General features: G+C 29.0%; 1 protein-coding gene and 1 long non-coding RNA gene across 4 annotated transcripts in view; one reads left to right on the top strand and one right to left on the bottom strand.

Annotated features, from left to right (window-relative positions):
* Nucleotides 1–12,729, bottom strand: part of LOC126550702 (uncharacterized) — a 49,356-nt gene extending 36,627 nt beyond the window's left edge. The window contains exons 1-2 of the long non-coding RNA XR_007604757.1: nt 12,673–12,729; nt 12,450–12,605 (exon numbers count right to left, since the gene is read on the bottom strand). This is a non-coding gene — a long non-coding RNA (uncharacterized LOC126550702). The remainder of the gene's footprint in view (nt 1–12,449; nt 12,606–12,672) is intronic.
* The window catches only part of LOC114124535 (uncharacterized), a 239,502-nt gene that overhangs the window by 142,760 nt on the left and 79,672 nt on the right, over nt 1–17,070 (top strand). The gene's annotated exons all lie outside the window — the stretch shown is intronic.

The following is a 17,070-nucleotide window of genomic DNA, read 5'->3' as shown; positions in this document are numbered from 1 at the left end:
TACAATTTACAACATATAAATCGCAACTAATAAAATATCATATATTATGTAAACACGATTGAACCTATTATTCTGTCATCGTTTTCAACTTTCCGTTAGAATGTAAATTTACATTTATAACAACATTTTCTTAAGAATTCGAACTGTCATTCACTAATTTCAAAAAAAATTCTAAGCGGTGTCTGCATATGTGTAATTATCTTTACACATAGAAACAGAACAATGAGTATAATATCATATATCATATAATAGAGCTGACTATTAATCTAAATTTATATAAGTGCCATATGAATATTAATTATAAAAAACATTCAATAAAAAAAGTCCTATTTTTATTCTCTTTAAACCACAGCTGTTCGCCGACTATCGTATAAATAATCAAGCGTTTTTTAATTTATATTCAATGACCGCAACGGCAATACTTAGACATTAATATTATATTTTACTTATACAACAACACAAAAGATTGAACCCTTTTATATACATCGCGCGTACAATCGTGTTATATGCCGTTTACTTAAAAAGACAATGGTTCCTAATGTGTACGCACCTACTCTTTTAAAAATGAATATTTAGGGCCTACGTGCCATCTGATATACACATGTATTACGCGTAGGTACAAATACATAAAATATAAATGCTTAGAACAACTGCGAGCAAAACGCAAAAACACATACGCGCCAAGTTAAGTTATCTTTAACGAAGAGTAAACGAGACTATTTTTTTCCCCAACGTTTCGGCTGGAGTTTTCTTGTTGGAGAATTTCCAGCGCAAATATCTGCAACGTGAAAAACAAATAGTAAATGCTTGAATGACGATTTACAGTATGGTTCGGTTACTTTATATACATTACACCGCAGTTAACCGTGTTTTATAAATTCTCACGTATTTGCATAATCTCGGGTTCTTATAATTAATTAAACGCAGCAGCTTATGTAAAACTCCGTACGTAGGTATATATCATATAATAATATTATATGTTTATATATTTTATATATAGACGTGCTTGAAAAATTTAACGAACGGGGTTGTTTTAAAGTTTAAACGGTTCAAAAGCTTTTTGCGGGCACCGATATATACATCGTTAAGAATATTGTTTCTTGTGTGAACCGAAAGCATACAGTAATAAAAGTTTTTACTTTACGCTCATATGAATACTGTGATTACTAGTGATATAACTAGTGTTCAAGGTATAGGTAGTGGCTAGTGAAATAGAAAAAAGTCAAATAAATTAGCTACAAACTGTAATAATTAGTCTAGCTAGTATTGCAGAGCTCTTGAAACTATTACAATAATAATAACATAATGTTTGGTGGTTCTTATAATACGAATATATATTATGTCGATATTAATCTATATGATGTTCATGTTTGGTAAAAAAAAATTCATAACGTATGTTAAAAAAGTAATCAAGCCGTAATCGATTCGTGCGAGTATAAATCAAAACTATTTTCGCTACACTAAAAAACTTCAGTTTTTATATTATGCATGAAAATAAAACGAAAAAACGAATAAAAATGTAGGTGAACATAATTATATTACTATACGCGTTAAAATTCGATAGCGATTCGAGACACCATAAACACGCATACCCTTGAGAGAGTGGTGCTCTTCATTAATTCAGTAAAGCCACGAAAATTATCATTTGCCGAGATCTTAACCAGAATAAAATATTATAATAAATATATATGTAAGTAATATATTTCGTACTATGCGCTTCAATTGTAAATAATTTATTCAGATTAATTTTTCGGTCGCGGATGTTTCCTTAAAATAAATGTTATTTATTAAAAATATACAGTGAGACAAAAATATGCGATATCTTCAAACATATTCCTTCTAGTTAAATAGTTTAGTTCAAAAGCAGCTGTTTTCGGTAAACAGTTTGAATGATTTGAACAAATTTCAGATATTTGTTATTATCTAAAATATATCATGGCAACCAACAACAAAGTGGTCGTGTATCAAGTATATGAAAATAAGTTGTAACTTGTAGTAGTAAGTTTATAAGTTTGTTGGTACGAAATTAAATTTACTATAAATCACTTGTATTCACGTAAATGAGTTTTCATACAACTCTAAAGACTTCGTTTACGTATAAAGATGTTTATTTGTACTTAAATACAAAAAAGAGTTCGGAATTACTTTTAAATCCTAGTTATGTTTATCCCATTGTGAATATGCGTAAATATACCAAATACTACTGTATTCTACGCGTCTGCAGTCAATTTCAATTTATATCCTAATATTCATTCGTAAAAATAAGTTCGACAAATGGATTTTGAGGAAAATCAATTGTTTCAAACACATTCAAACGAAATTTAAGCATTTTAAATAAATGAGAAATGTGGTAAACATTATTTTCCGACGTGAATATTATGACGTTCTAAGTTAAAACTATATATCTAAATGCAGTACACTGGAATTTAAAATATTAAGTTTAAAGAATAATATTTTAATAACACGTCTATAAATTTTCGTGTTAACCATATAATAATAACGATAGCAATGATGGTTTATGTTTAATTTCCATATCAAATATTTGCGTTATGATAGTTGATAATGCGATGAAACAATATTAAATATAATTAAACCATTTTTAAAATACACTCGTCATCTTTTTAATTATCTGTGTAATAGCATAAAATTATTCTAAATATTTTAATATGTTTTTAAATTATTTTATTATTTTTTCCACATTATTTCATTTTCTAATGAAAACGTTTTCTTTAAAATTGAATTTGAAATGTTCAGTCATACTGCATAATTTTATAATTTAAATTTCATTTCAAGATCTTCAATTTATTGTTCTCTCATTAACTTTAATTCAGATTTGTTTTTTGAGTTCTTATAATTATTCACAAAAGAGCGTAGGTTGCACTTCCTACTTTTTTTTTATGTTTATTTAAGTAGACAAATTTTTTACACAATCACATGAATAGCTCGTTCATAAATCACGACGATGCGTAGCGTAATAAAGGTGAAACTATTTTTTTTTCTTCCCGTTGTTTTAATAAAACCCATTACAAGCTATTCAGCAGATAACCTGATTTCAACCGCTGTTTAGACGACACTAGAGTGACTAAGACGAATCTCAGTGATTAATGAATATACATTGTATTTTAATTGTTATCCTACGACGAAAAATAAATGCACTATAGCAGTAAACAAATAATAAGTTATTATTTTTTACCGAAAATTTAGCAATAAAAACTATAATATTGTTTTCGAGTTAATCACTAAATAACTGATCGAATTTATTGTCGTAAATCAAAAAATAAAACTTTTTTATTATTACATGGCACGTTTCAATTTGTCATTAAATAAAAAATAAGAAAAAGACATAAGAAAAAATGTAGCACTCCACTAAATATATATATATTATATTTCAACATATCTCCGTTTAGTATCCTCTTTCCTCATTTCATCTCAGACACACACGCTATTACGTACTACCACCACCAAACAAAATAATGTCTTTATTCTTTTAGGATGCTATTTCCACCCTTCCGATTTCTACTTGACTGTATATTGTCTGATGTAATTTCATAGTTTTACAAAGTTAAAAACTAAACGCCATAGAAAATACAAAACTTTCACAGACCCCCAAAACTTCAGTATATTAATCATTTTGCATCCGGGAAAAAAGTTTTCTTGCAATATTTTTCTCGTCCTTTTCATACATATTGAACTATCTGCTACTTCAGTACTTACACGAGTCCCTAAAAAAAATATCAATACAATTTAAATAATTATCTTTATGCATTCGATGTAATACGTAAAACACACGTTCAATTTGTATGAGGTGATTAGACAAAATATCATTTTGACCAATTAATCTAAATACAAATTATTATATATTAACTTTTTACCAAATAGTAAAATAAATTTAAGTACAAATTAAAAATCTAAACTTTCCTATTTATGTGAATAGATTTGTTTTTAAAATGCAAATAGATGAATTTATGAAATAACAAAAGTATAATTTAATTTAATGATGTTTATCCCATACTTTTTAAGATTACATACAAAAATAATAAATCGCATTGATAGTTTACAATACTTTGTTAATCTCAATCAAGTGTTTTTTTTTTTTTTGAGATTTAACATAATTATAGATATGTAGAAATAATTTAAATATACATATCGATTGATAATGGCAATAATTTTCGGCTTGCAATTTTGTTTACCGACTCTAATTTTTTTTTTTTTTTTTATAAATTATAATATTAAAAATGTTCTAAAATATTTATTCAAATTCAATAACCTTTAATTAGATTTTTGCTTCATATATATACATCGTGTATATTGGTCATCCGCCCAAACAAACCCTACTCAGGTTACGTTAAGTGATATGGCTCGTGTTTCTTATGCGCGCCACTGCAAGTATAATAAGGATATGTATCCAATTTTTTGAATCGATTTAATATTCAAAACGTGTCACACCCAGATACGACACTTGTTTATTTTTGTATTAACGCGAACACTTCGGGTACAGAGAGATATAAGTTTACTGAAATTAAAAGTTGGTAGGGAGAAAAAGAAACCGTTCGCCAAGTGTTTCAGAAACTTGTCAATTAAACCCCCTTCCACTCTCTCCCTGCAGACCATCAGTGCAGTAAGTTTTTACGTTAGTAAATGCACATCCAGTGCTATATATATTGTTATACAAGCACACACACACACATATATAATATATATGTATATAAATATAATGAAATAAAAAAGTCCGGAGCTTTTTTTTTCATTCTTTTCTTTCATCATATCTCCTTTGGGGTAGTTGTATTCTTTGTTGAAAAAGCACTTTGGGCTAGTTGAATATTAAATTCCATACGTAAAAATGGGCCTTTGCCTAGCCGAACGGAGAACAGAAATCTTTATAAGCAAAAATTAGTATCTATGTACGTATAAGCAGGTGTACCTATATATACACACAAATTCTCCTATAACTCAATAAACTAGTTATATACGTGTTTTTCTTTGCAGCCACCATTTTATAACAACATGACAAATCAAACCAAATAATACACGTTGAAAAATGTTTTTGTAAAACCATAAATTTTAAACTTTGAACTCGATTTGAATGTCACGTGGTTGACAAGCTGTCACGATGAATAAAAATTACACTATTCAATTTCGTCTTTATCCTCTTAGTAGGTACTTCTCTATTTCTTAACAATTTAATCTTCTTGATTTACATTTTAAACGGATTACGAATAACTTAAGATATGCAAATGGATTTTGAATAAATAATTTCAATAAGCTGTTAAGGAAGAACGCGATAACGGGTGCGCTCTATGAACATATTAATAACTTGCAAGTTGCGTTTGTATATTAGCGCGTACATTGCATCTAAATGTTTTAATACTCATGATAAGTCAATAGATAAATAAAAAAAAATAATTAACAATTAATAAAAATCAACTAAATAATTAATAAAGATTTAATTTAAATTTATATTTCATATTTATAAACTGTAATGTGTAGTTTGATTAGAGACCGAAATAATATTATTTATTAAATATACAACAATCTTATCAATAGTCATAATATTTAAAATTAAATAAAAAGGTTTTTTGGGTTAAAAGTACTCTATACATCTGCAGAACAATTAAAAAATGCCCAGAAACTTTTACGATTACAGTTTCTTTTATTTATTTATTTATTATTTATTATTATTATTTTTTTTAATAACCGCAAAAACTCCAGTCCAGTATAATTAAAAGTATTGAAAAAGAAAAACTGAAGACCGAAATATGTTTATTAACCAAAAGGGGTTCTTCGCAACTTGCTTTTAATCTGTATAAGTCGCATACCTAATGGGTTTCTTTTCATCGGTTTCAATTTTTTATTATTATTATTATTATTATTATTATTCAAACTTCCATTTCGAGAGAGCAATCGACCGAATGAGAATATTATTTAAGCACAGAAGGCGCCTGTATCATTTCAAATGAAACGATTTTGTTTTAATATAAGCTACTGAAACTAAATCGAAAAAAAAATTAAATAACAACTCGAGCTCTTACTGTAAAAAAGTAAATATTTGTTTTTTTGTTTAGCAATCGAATTGAACGGAAAATAGTCTCGTTCACGCTAGATTCGTTTATCTAGTGAAATTATATTAGAACATTTTTCCTTTTTTAGGTGTAGTACATCGTTAGTTACGTAAGGTAGTTCTATAAAAAAAAAAAACTTCTGATCATTGTTGACTTTTGCCATATATAAGAAACTTTCATGTGAACCATGCAGCTACGGTAGAAGGGATGAGTTATGACACAGACCGTTCAAGCGTTCGTTAATTTCTTTAGGGGAGAAGCATGAGACACTTTTTTCTGATCAAGGTGTGAAAAAAAACCCAGTGGATTTAGGGTATGATGAGCGTCGAACTTAGATTTCAAGTGAGTAAGATGGTTCAGGCTAATGGGAAATCGATGATTTCACGGGGAAAGGAGAATCATCTGTTAATTCTCCATGAGTCAATGTGGATGTAGGATAACCTTTCTGTTCTTTTTTCCGTAGCACATCGTTAATACGAGATTGCAATTCGATAAAATATAAACTACATTTTTGAGTTGTACATTTTTAATAACGTTCATCGATCGACTCTTTCTTATATGTTGTGAAAAACGAAGTTAAAAACATTTCAAAATGCTTTTACCCTGACTGAAACGTATTTTAGATAGTCTATTGAATTTTTAATTTAATTTTTATGTTACTAAAAAGGGTTCATGAAGATTCTAGTTTTTATTGTAACATAAAACCGTTTATTTTGTTGTCTTTGTTAGTAAATTTATTTTTATATTGATCCTGGTTATTTTGTCAGCTAAGGGTTAACATTAATAATAAAATATTACTAATAAAAGATCTTAAAAAGTAAACTTTAAATACCACTCAAATAGCCCGGAAAAATTTCAAAATTATGAAAGTATATTCTTTATGAATAAATAATATTTTCTAATTTATTTTAAGATATACACATTTATTTAAATACACCTAAATAATTAATGCATCACGAATATTAATACCAGTGAAAAAACATTTTTAAATATTGAGAAAATGTATTCATCTAACAATATTATTGGTATTTTTTCTTTTTATCAAATCAAATTAACTTAAAAATGATATTACTATTTGATTGGAAAAATTTAATATAGTATAATATTTGAGAAATGTAATGTCATAAATTGTTCTGAAAGTTTTTAAGAAACATAAAAACTTTTAATCATCTAGGTACTTACCTAATACCTTCAATGAAATAAATTAGTAATACTTTCAATAGTAATAATGACTCATTTAAATAAGTAATACAATAGACTTACTAGATATCTAGTGTATCGGCAAATTTCATTAGAAATTAAAATATTAAATTACGAAATATTAATATGTAAGTACTTATGTCTTATATACTATATTTTATTGAACAATATTATATCGTTTATTTATGTGTTCACAAAATGTGTTAGGGAATCATAATAATAATAACTTACATTTTTTTTTTTTATAAAGCTGCGATGTTAGTTAGTAATAAAACAAAATATATATTCTACATGGACTTAAATAATTGTACTACATCTGCATAGCATATTCGGTAATTGCACGCAAACCCGTCAGCTACAGAGTATAATTTACCGGTAAGGGTGGCAATAAATAGAACTTAACACTTATTTTTTATTTGTATATTCCAATTTGCATGTTATGTGATAACGAGCTGTCATTTCCAGTCTCGACGACATTTTTAAAATTGTCAACCATTGCATTATTTTTCCCACCCAAAATAAAACTGACTCGTGTCGTGTCACTTGTGTCTTTAGGACGCGCTACCACCCAAAATGGAAAAAAAAGAAAACGAAGAATAAAAAGATATGGTCCCATCCGAGAAAGGGTAATCGTGTATGGAAGCAGTTATAAGGAGCCGAGTTTAAGTTATGCGACGCGCACGCACACGTGGACTGTATACGATCTCTGCTCTGTGCGTGGTACATAAAACTGTCGATGGAAGTGGCGATAATAAAATAAAGAGAGTGAAAAAAATAAAGAGCAGGACAGACAATATATTAAGTGTCGAACATTGGGATTCATACAGTTAAGAAAAAGGTTTGTTTAGAGGGCATGTTTTTTTTATGAAAATCGTTGCGCATAAACCAAAAACAAACACGGGGAGAAATGTGCCCCGTAAACATTACCTCCCCCGTCCGCGATGATTTATATATAAAATATACCAACATATTGAAGAAAAAAAATGTCGAGCTTGTGTTTTCTTTTTTGGATCAATTTAATGAAACACAACAGTCAATATATATTCTTATAGCGTAATACTATAATTAAGTGATTAAACTGTTTTGAAAACGCTGTGTCGGTTTGTTTACTCAATATTACATTATGTCAAACTCGTGTACTAGGATGATAATATCGTACATTGTACGCGATTCGTATAACTTTAATACATATATTTTTATCATTATTATTATTAAATTCGATAAAAAAAAGTTATATTATATTACAATATTATTATGTGCGGGCCAACTCAATATAAATATTTTGTATACTATCCGTGTGTATATACCTAAGCTTAAATAAAATAATAATATATTTTCACAAAATTCTCGTTTACTATTTGAATATTTTCTAGTATATAATATGTATAATATATAGTGAGTGATAATATATGTTTCGGGGGGGAGGTAAAAAGAGAATTGTAGAACTCGGGTATACAATCAATCGCGTGAATTATTAATGGAAAACGAAAGAACCCAGAGTTTATAACCTGAAAGAACCTTTGACATGTAAAACGTGACCTTTAAATTTACTTAATGCGTTCCACAGCACAAACGAATTTAAAATTATATCTATTAAATACGTTATTCTTTTTTGTTGGTTCGTTATACATATAGGTATCCTACTAAATTGTAGATAAAAACAAATGTATTCATAAATTTTATAATATGTTAATGGGCTTTGATCGAGTGATTATTAAACATAATATTATTTAAATATAGCAATATTACTTTAGTATAGCAACATATAATAACTATTATAATGTGATTGGTATCCAAATTCCGAATTGGTATTAACTACTTCAAACGTACAAAATATATGTTTGACATAATTTTAAACGAATATAGTTCGATTTTACTTCATTTTAGATTCTGATCAGAGCATGTAATAAAGTATTAAAAACTAATAAAAGTATGTACATTATAAATTATTATGAAATGTTAAAACATGAAATCAATCAAAGAATTATAATTAGAAGATACTTAGGATCTAAAACAATGAAAAAAGTAATTCGTGTATTGAGTTGAAAGTTAAAAAAAAATACTCTCAAACTATCTACTTGCTTTAATATTGCCAACTTGTATAAATGGATACAATTATTATGTTAATTCTGTTTTTACTAACTAGCTGTTTCATTGATTTATATGTATAATAGTGTTCAATTATCATTTTATTCACACGCACCCGAGGAAATATAAATTTTAAACAAAATAAAAATGTGTAAAATAATAAACGAATATAATATGATATATCTATGTGAAACATTTTGTACCTTCAATTATAATTTTGATTTATTATATGTTTTTCAAAACACAATAATTTTTATTGCCAACTTGGTAAAAATATACCCTTACACAAACGTCTACGTATAATATATTTCCTTGGGTACAATAATTTTAAAATCAAAACCTATTCAAGAAATTTGAATAACAAAAGAAGTGACAACAAATACATAAATAATCCATTACTGACAGTTACAAGAACCCTTACGTGTATGTCAAAAGGTCTTTTAAAATTATTATTACAAAGACGCTCACTTGATGGTCATTTTTACGTATATAAAAAAAAGTATTTACCGACATTAAATTAAGAAAACCCCCCAAAAAATTTAAGGAATTTTGGAATGTAATAAATAAAATTATTATTATTACTACCAATATCATAATATTCATGTATAGTATATCAAAAATTAAAATCGTATGTTAGTATTCAAATCAAAAGTATTGAAACACAAAACATTTTTTAAAAATGTCATACTATAGTGAAGAATATCAAAAAAAAAAACAAAAAACAATTGAAATGATATGTAAAAACGATTTTTTTTAAACTAATCATATATTTTATATTAATTATAATATTGTTATGACTAGGTACGTTATTTTGGTAATGGTGATTGTTACGATTCATAGGTATACATAATATAATATAGTATGAATTGAATATAATATATTATGGAACATTGTCAAATATTGTGTTTATCGAGTTTACATATTATTATTATAATATATTGTTTGCGATTTGTTTGCCAATTTTATTGAATTGTGTATTTTGGACGTATGTGTATTGCGTGCACACAATATTCATACCTATATATATATATATTTATATATTATATTGTAGTGTAGAAAAGGAACAATTTGACAAGACGGTTATACCAATATTGTTGTAAGCCAGCGTCTTATAGGTAGGAACACGCAGCGGCGGTGTATGAAAACAAAATCTCGCAATGAAATAGGGGCAATGTTCTGTAGATCGGTTGTATGCGTTGTGCAGAGTAGGTATGTATGTTTTATTTTTTTTACAATCGTATTTCGCGTCTCGTAATGAATTGAATTTTCGCCATGAAAATTCAATTCATTCGCCCAATCGACGACGGTGGCGGTCCTAACAGCGATATACACCTACGTATATATAATATTATATTATATAATATTATATATGTATAGAAAGATCATAAATATGTATATAAATTTATACGCTTATTGCGATTTAAATATGGAACGCGTGCAGTGGAAAACTTAACGATGGGGTATTTTTTTTTTTTTTTACGACAGGAAAAGGGTAAGCTATATTACGACGTGTGTGTTTCCAAAGCAGAGAACTCGTCAAAAAAGTGCCGCAACCGCCGCCGCCGCGCCGCCACACCATATCGCGCGTCGCGTCGTTTCCGATTGACGAGATTATTATTACTATTATTATCGTCACATGCGAGGAGGCGGCACTTATTATGTATGCGTACGGTTATTATTATTATTATGATTGTCTGCTGGCCACGTGTTCCCAACAGTCTACTATATATCAGAGCTGGTAGCTTAGAAAATTAAAAAAAAAAAAAAAAAAAACTTTAACGAGACTGTAATCAATCAACAACGACAAGATGACTATATAATATACGCTATATACCTACCTACTACGTTATAATATGTATGGATTCGTATATTTGTACAGATATATAGATCTATCTAAGGGTTAGGGTTTCTATGTAACCGACGATGACGACGACGACGGTGTATAGTATAGGTACACATACAATTGCTACACAGTGGCGTGTTTTCGACTCGCGTATAAATGTCCTTTTTTTCCCTCTCTTACATAACATTGAACCAACCCCGAAGAGTGATCGGTCGTTGCTCATTGTGCCTCAGCTGATGGTTAATAAACGTCTTGCGGTTTAGTGGTGTCACACGATCAAGAGAAACCCGAAGCAGACCCACCGCCGCGTCTGTAGTGCGGAAAAAAACGTACGCTCTCGTCTGCGTATGATTTGTCGCGAACAAATCTGTTTTGCAGTAATCCGAGTACTATACTCGTGGCGGCGCGAAATAATAATAAACAATATTATTTATATCATGCACTTACCCCCATTTGGGTTTTAGTGCTATCGGAAAACGACTCGCATATAAAGCGTTTCCATGTGATGTAGTCGCCGGAATAATTAAATATTATAAATATTTTATGTGAGAAATAAATCGGGCATTTGGAATGGTCATACGGTCACCATAGTCGTATTTTTTTTTTTTTAGAAATAAATACCAACCCCTTTTAATCTTCTAGTTACATAACAATACGTTTATACTGCAGTAAAATGCGTTCATATTCAATAAGGTTTAGTCGATTTTATTCAACATTGTATTGGTGCGAAAATCTTTTAGACGTTAATTAATGTATAAAATATATATATATACTAAATATGGTCGAACTAATGATCACCGTCCGATTAGTATGTTAATAACCATAAATTACATTAAAATTGAATAATTTTAATATAACTTAATTGTTCGTTTAATGTAAGTTATGTCTATTATATAAGGTATTATGAATATAATGTATAGGTATTATGTGTTTAAATGCTAACCGTTATTATAGCGATAGGCTGCTAGAAGAGCACCGCATCGGCTATCACGTATACTGCAATTTTCAATCGGTTCGTCAAAAATATGATGATTCAATTTGATTCTAATTAATGAAAAAATAATTAATAAAAACTGATGCTAGTGAAACCTACTCGAACAATGTACATCTGAAATCATAGCCGCGTTTTAATTGAAAGCCAAGGTTAAACAAATTAGATTAAAAATAACTTTGTTTATATACTTCATAACCAATCTAATTAAGCAATTAGACTAATTCGGTTTATTCTATGAATGCATAAGAACTCTAACTATACTCACAATATGTCACGTTGAAGTCGAAACGCTGCTAGACAAAACACACGTGTTTGTTGGTTTTTTTTTCATTTTCACCCGTTAATTACTATACTTATGAATGTTTACGCAGTTGTTGCAACGTTCTTAAGCCGATAAGTAGTAAAATCAAATGCATTTATACTAAAATAATAATTATTATACTTTCAGTCTTCAGATGTTCAGATAACATCATTAAAATATGTTGTACCTAATATACTATTTTATAATGATTTCTGAATTGTGGAAAAAACGCCGTGTCTTACAGCGCATTTCAATGACCAACTGAGCTATTTAATGTTTAGTTTAGATTACAATGTTGTCGTATTCAATATGCTTGTATAATAATACCTACCTAGATACCCACCTCTCTATATATATATTTATATTTAATAGTTTACACATATTTTCATTGTTATTATTTTAATACGCATAAACACTTATAAACGTAATAAATACTGAAAAATCTAAAATATGAACATGACAACATGTACACCAACGTATAGCAATTATAATTCCAAGGTACTTTCGAATTTTATATAGAATTTTCAAATATTTTTTATCGATAAAAAAATATAATTCATTTCTCGCATACCTTTAAAATATTTTTTGTTGATTTATACACGAGTACAACACAGTGATACAGGATTGTACTCAGGAAATTTTCTTTTTTTATAATGCTCCTAACATAAAAAGTTGAAATTTATTTAGTCTGTACATGCAATTATTATAAATAAAATTTTAGGTATCTTAAACATGTGCGTGTTATTGTAGAGATTATACCTACTTTATTAAAAAATATTAAACATTAAGCGGTACACTCAACTTCTAGTTTGATTGTGAATTGTATACCAAAAAATATATTTTAACGGCATCTTGTGAGCGTAGAGTCCTACAGATATCATAAAATAGTTTTGACATATTATTATGTATTGTGTTATTGACGTTCGATTGATTTTATGATATTGTAATAAATAAATCTTTTACTTTTGCGTATCGACCAATATCGGCATATTATTTATCACGTTAATTTAGATGTTGTGGTTAACGTTTAACGGTATCAATCACATCACATGCAATTTTATTATGTATAACATAACGTTGATAATAATATGATTTATTTCATTCCAAACTCATAAATCACGCACAGAAAATCTGAAATTTGCATGCTTTTATACCGTGTTCTTCCTGGTCAGGTAAAACGTAATTTCCACAAGTATAATATGCGATAAAATGCGTTTTGAGTCACACGAGTAAGATACACAGACCCCTGTGGTAGTGTACCTACCACCACTCGATTTTATATTGTTGTAGTTCAGTGTTTTCTATGTAAACTATAACAATATTTTGATTACCGACGTCGTAGAAGCTTTTTAAGATACATAATATTATGTTGCAACGTAGATATTTTGAAACCAATTTCTAAAAACTGTACATCTTTTTTATTCTTTGAACTTTCTTGAAAGCAAAAATATTGTTTTTAAATTAAATATTAGGTAGGTTTATTTTTTATTTTATTTACATGAAATACCTTATATTCTATCGAGTTCCACGAATAAACAACTATATAGTGCTTATTTCCTATTATAGGGAAAAATATAAATATAAGTAATATTTCATATACAACAACGTCTAGAACTATTGGTTTTTATTATCTACCATGATAATAAATTAATGGACAAAAATATGTTAATTTGTTATCAAGCCATATATATATATATTTAAAAAAATATTATCTAAGGCTTTTAAGTACCTAAAACCAAACTAATATTGTTTTCACTTAATTGGGTATTAAATAATATTATACATTATTTAAACTTCAATCGGCATCTAAATAGAGATAATTTTTAAATAGTTTTGATTTTATTTAGTAACACGCATCCATCCTAATGTAATATTATTTTATTTTTGTTGCAGGTAATGTTGAAAAAACTACGAACAGTTGTAATAATCTTGCGGCGTGATCGGAGGAACTAAAATGTTGACCCAAACATTTTTCATAATTTTCATTCGATATCTACCGAACATAAATCACTTGTTTTTAATGGTTCGATCACTTAAGCGGTACTCGCTCTTTTCACTGTCGATATGATGATATATGACGTAAAATGCAAGTTCTCAAAATATTATCCATCACAATAGCATGAAGTTATATATGTTTGTAATTTGAACGCGCGTCCTATCGAAAAATAATGCACTAGGAACAAATCGTGTAAGTAAAAATCATAAGAAACTTCAAACTTCTAAGTATAACAACAGTAGTTTCTACAATAAATTACAGTGTTGTCGGCTCGTTATATCTTCTCTATATTATAACAAAGACACATAATTATGATTCATACATCTTAAAATACTAAAATTTAATTATTAATTATACATACATACTGACTCTGTATAGTTTTGACCTATTCAAATCAAAGCTAACCTTTCGCCATTTTAATATATTTACATAACACCGTGGATTATTGTCTGTTTGATAACTATATATTGATTTAATTCGTATATTACTTAAAACGATAATATTCCAGTCGTATAAAGAGTGTGTTTTAACTTAACAACAAAAACTACCTATCAAATTTTCATTCATTCTTAGAACCGCTTTACACATCTCGTCGATAAAATATTATACCTATTTAGTGTTTAACATTATAATAGTATTGTATTATCAGATGTGCCGTTAATTTTTTTCCCGTGTCCAACAGTATAAAATAATATAATATTATTTATTTTACACGATCAATCATCATAATTATCGTCTTAAGTGACCCGAAGGTAATATTTACACAGCGGTCGACCTACTATTCAGATCATAGGTACACGTAGGTATATACGATATCGATAATAATAATATGATATTATTAATATATTATTTCTATGCTTTTCAATCGTCTGATTTTTTATATTATTAAGCATCTATTGTCGCGTAACCAAAAAGCTAAAATAAGCAGTGTGTAACCACATAATGATGAGCGACGCGTGTTACGATAATATATTATAATATTATTATTTAACTGATGACGGTACATTCCGCGTGTTATCGTTTAAACGAGTCTCGATTATACCTATATAATATAATATGTACATGAGCAGAGCGACGGGAAGAATTGAAATGATAAAATGTATTTATATCGTATTAGTATCTCTATATATCGTGGCTTGAATCGGAATGGTTTCGTTTTGTTGAAGAACATTTTTTTTGTTCCGACACCGTCATCCGAGTGTCAATAAATCATCATTATACACCGCGTAAACGCGTACATTATAATATATATCCGACAATATACAATAACAATACTATCGTATAATATAATATTATTATGCCTATATTAAGTATATCATTATGCGCTTTGAACGGTTAAACGTCAAAAAAATAATATCCAACGTCGTTTTCCGAGGGGACTTCGGTATAAGTCCACGTGTATATAATGTTATTATATTACCGCTTGCACCACTCGGTCGTATCGCGGTCGGTAATTTCTTCTTTTTTTTTTTTTTGCGTCGTTTCACTCGGCTTATTCGTACCCGGTCCCCGTTTTTTGCAAGCGCGCTGCAATCACGAGTTTTCCGTTTTGCTCCGACTGTATGTATATAGGTGTAATAGTGCCTAAAAGATGTACGTAAATAATACGACTAGAAAATATTCCAAATAATATCAGTATATTATTCGCGTGCCCAACAACGTCGTCGTCGCCGCAAACGTTTTCCTCGTATTTTAAATGTAAACGCTCGTCGTTTCCTGGTGAAATATTTCTTCCGACATAACTCAAAATCCTAATGAAGCAGTATTTTTCAGTATTATCTATCATTATCAATGATATTTTTTTTTTTTTTTGTATTACGCAGTAAGATGAGGTACACGTTACATCATTATATTATATTATTACAATGGTAAAATATGTGTTTTTTGTTAGGAATTTAATACGCATAAAAATAATTTGATTCCCGACTGGTGTTTGTTAATAATGAATACTAGCTTTATACCATTAACCCTAACCCGTGTATATAGTGTATAGGTATTGCGGCCTAATGCGTCTTCCGGATGAGGATTTAACGATTGAAATATTACGTTTAAATATATGTCACAACTAGGCAGACACACCATCATATTATTATTATATCATGACATATTATAGTATATTACGCTATAGTATCATTATGCGTAACGATAATGGCGATACCGCGGCGGCACTATTAAAACTATATACACACTGTGTGGCGCGGGACCCTCGCCGGCGGTCGTAGGTGGTAGGCACGTCGTGATGAATGAACCGCGGCGGCGCTCACACGACCACCCCGCCGGACCGCCGGCCGACGATGTCATATTTTAATAATCATATAATAATATAACGATCTCGAGTTTCCTGCTCTCTGCGTTTCGAGCTAAAACAATATAGTACAATACTACGGCGACAACAACAACAATGATAATATATTATTATTATTATTATTATAATCAATTGACGACGAGGTCTCCAAAAGTCATTAACGCCGGCCCCCGGACGACTGTGCAGCTCGAGGTTTTCGCCCGTATAATAATATTATGTACACCCGCCATTAATTACTAGCACGAGGCACAAAATCGGTACCCGGCACGCTTTGCGTCCCATTG

Source organism: Aphis gossypii, chromosome 3 (genome assembly GCF_020184175.1).
Source record: "Aphis gossypii isolate Hap1 chromosome 3, ASM2018417v2, whole genome shotgun sequence".
NCBI classification, from domain to species: domain Eukaryota; kingdom Metazoa; phylum Arthropoda; class Insecta; order Hemiptera; family Aphididae; genus Aphis; species Aphis gossypii.
This window is presented reverse-complemented; position numbering and strand designations above follow the sequence as displayed.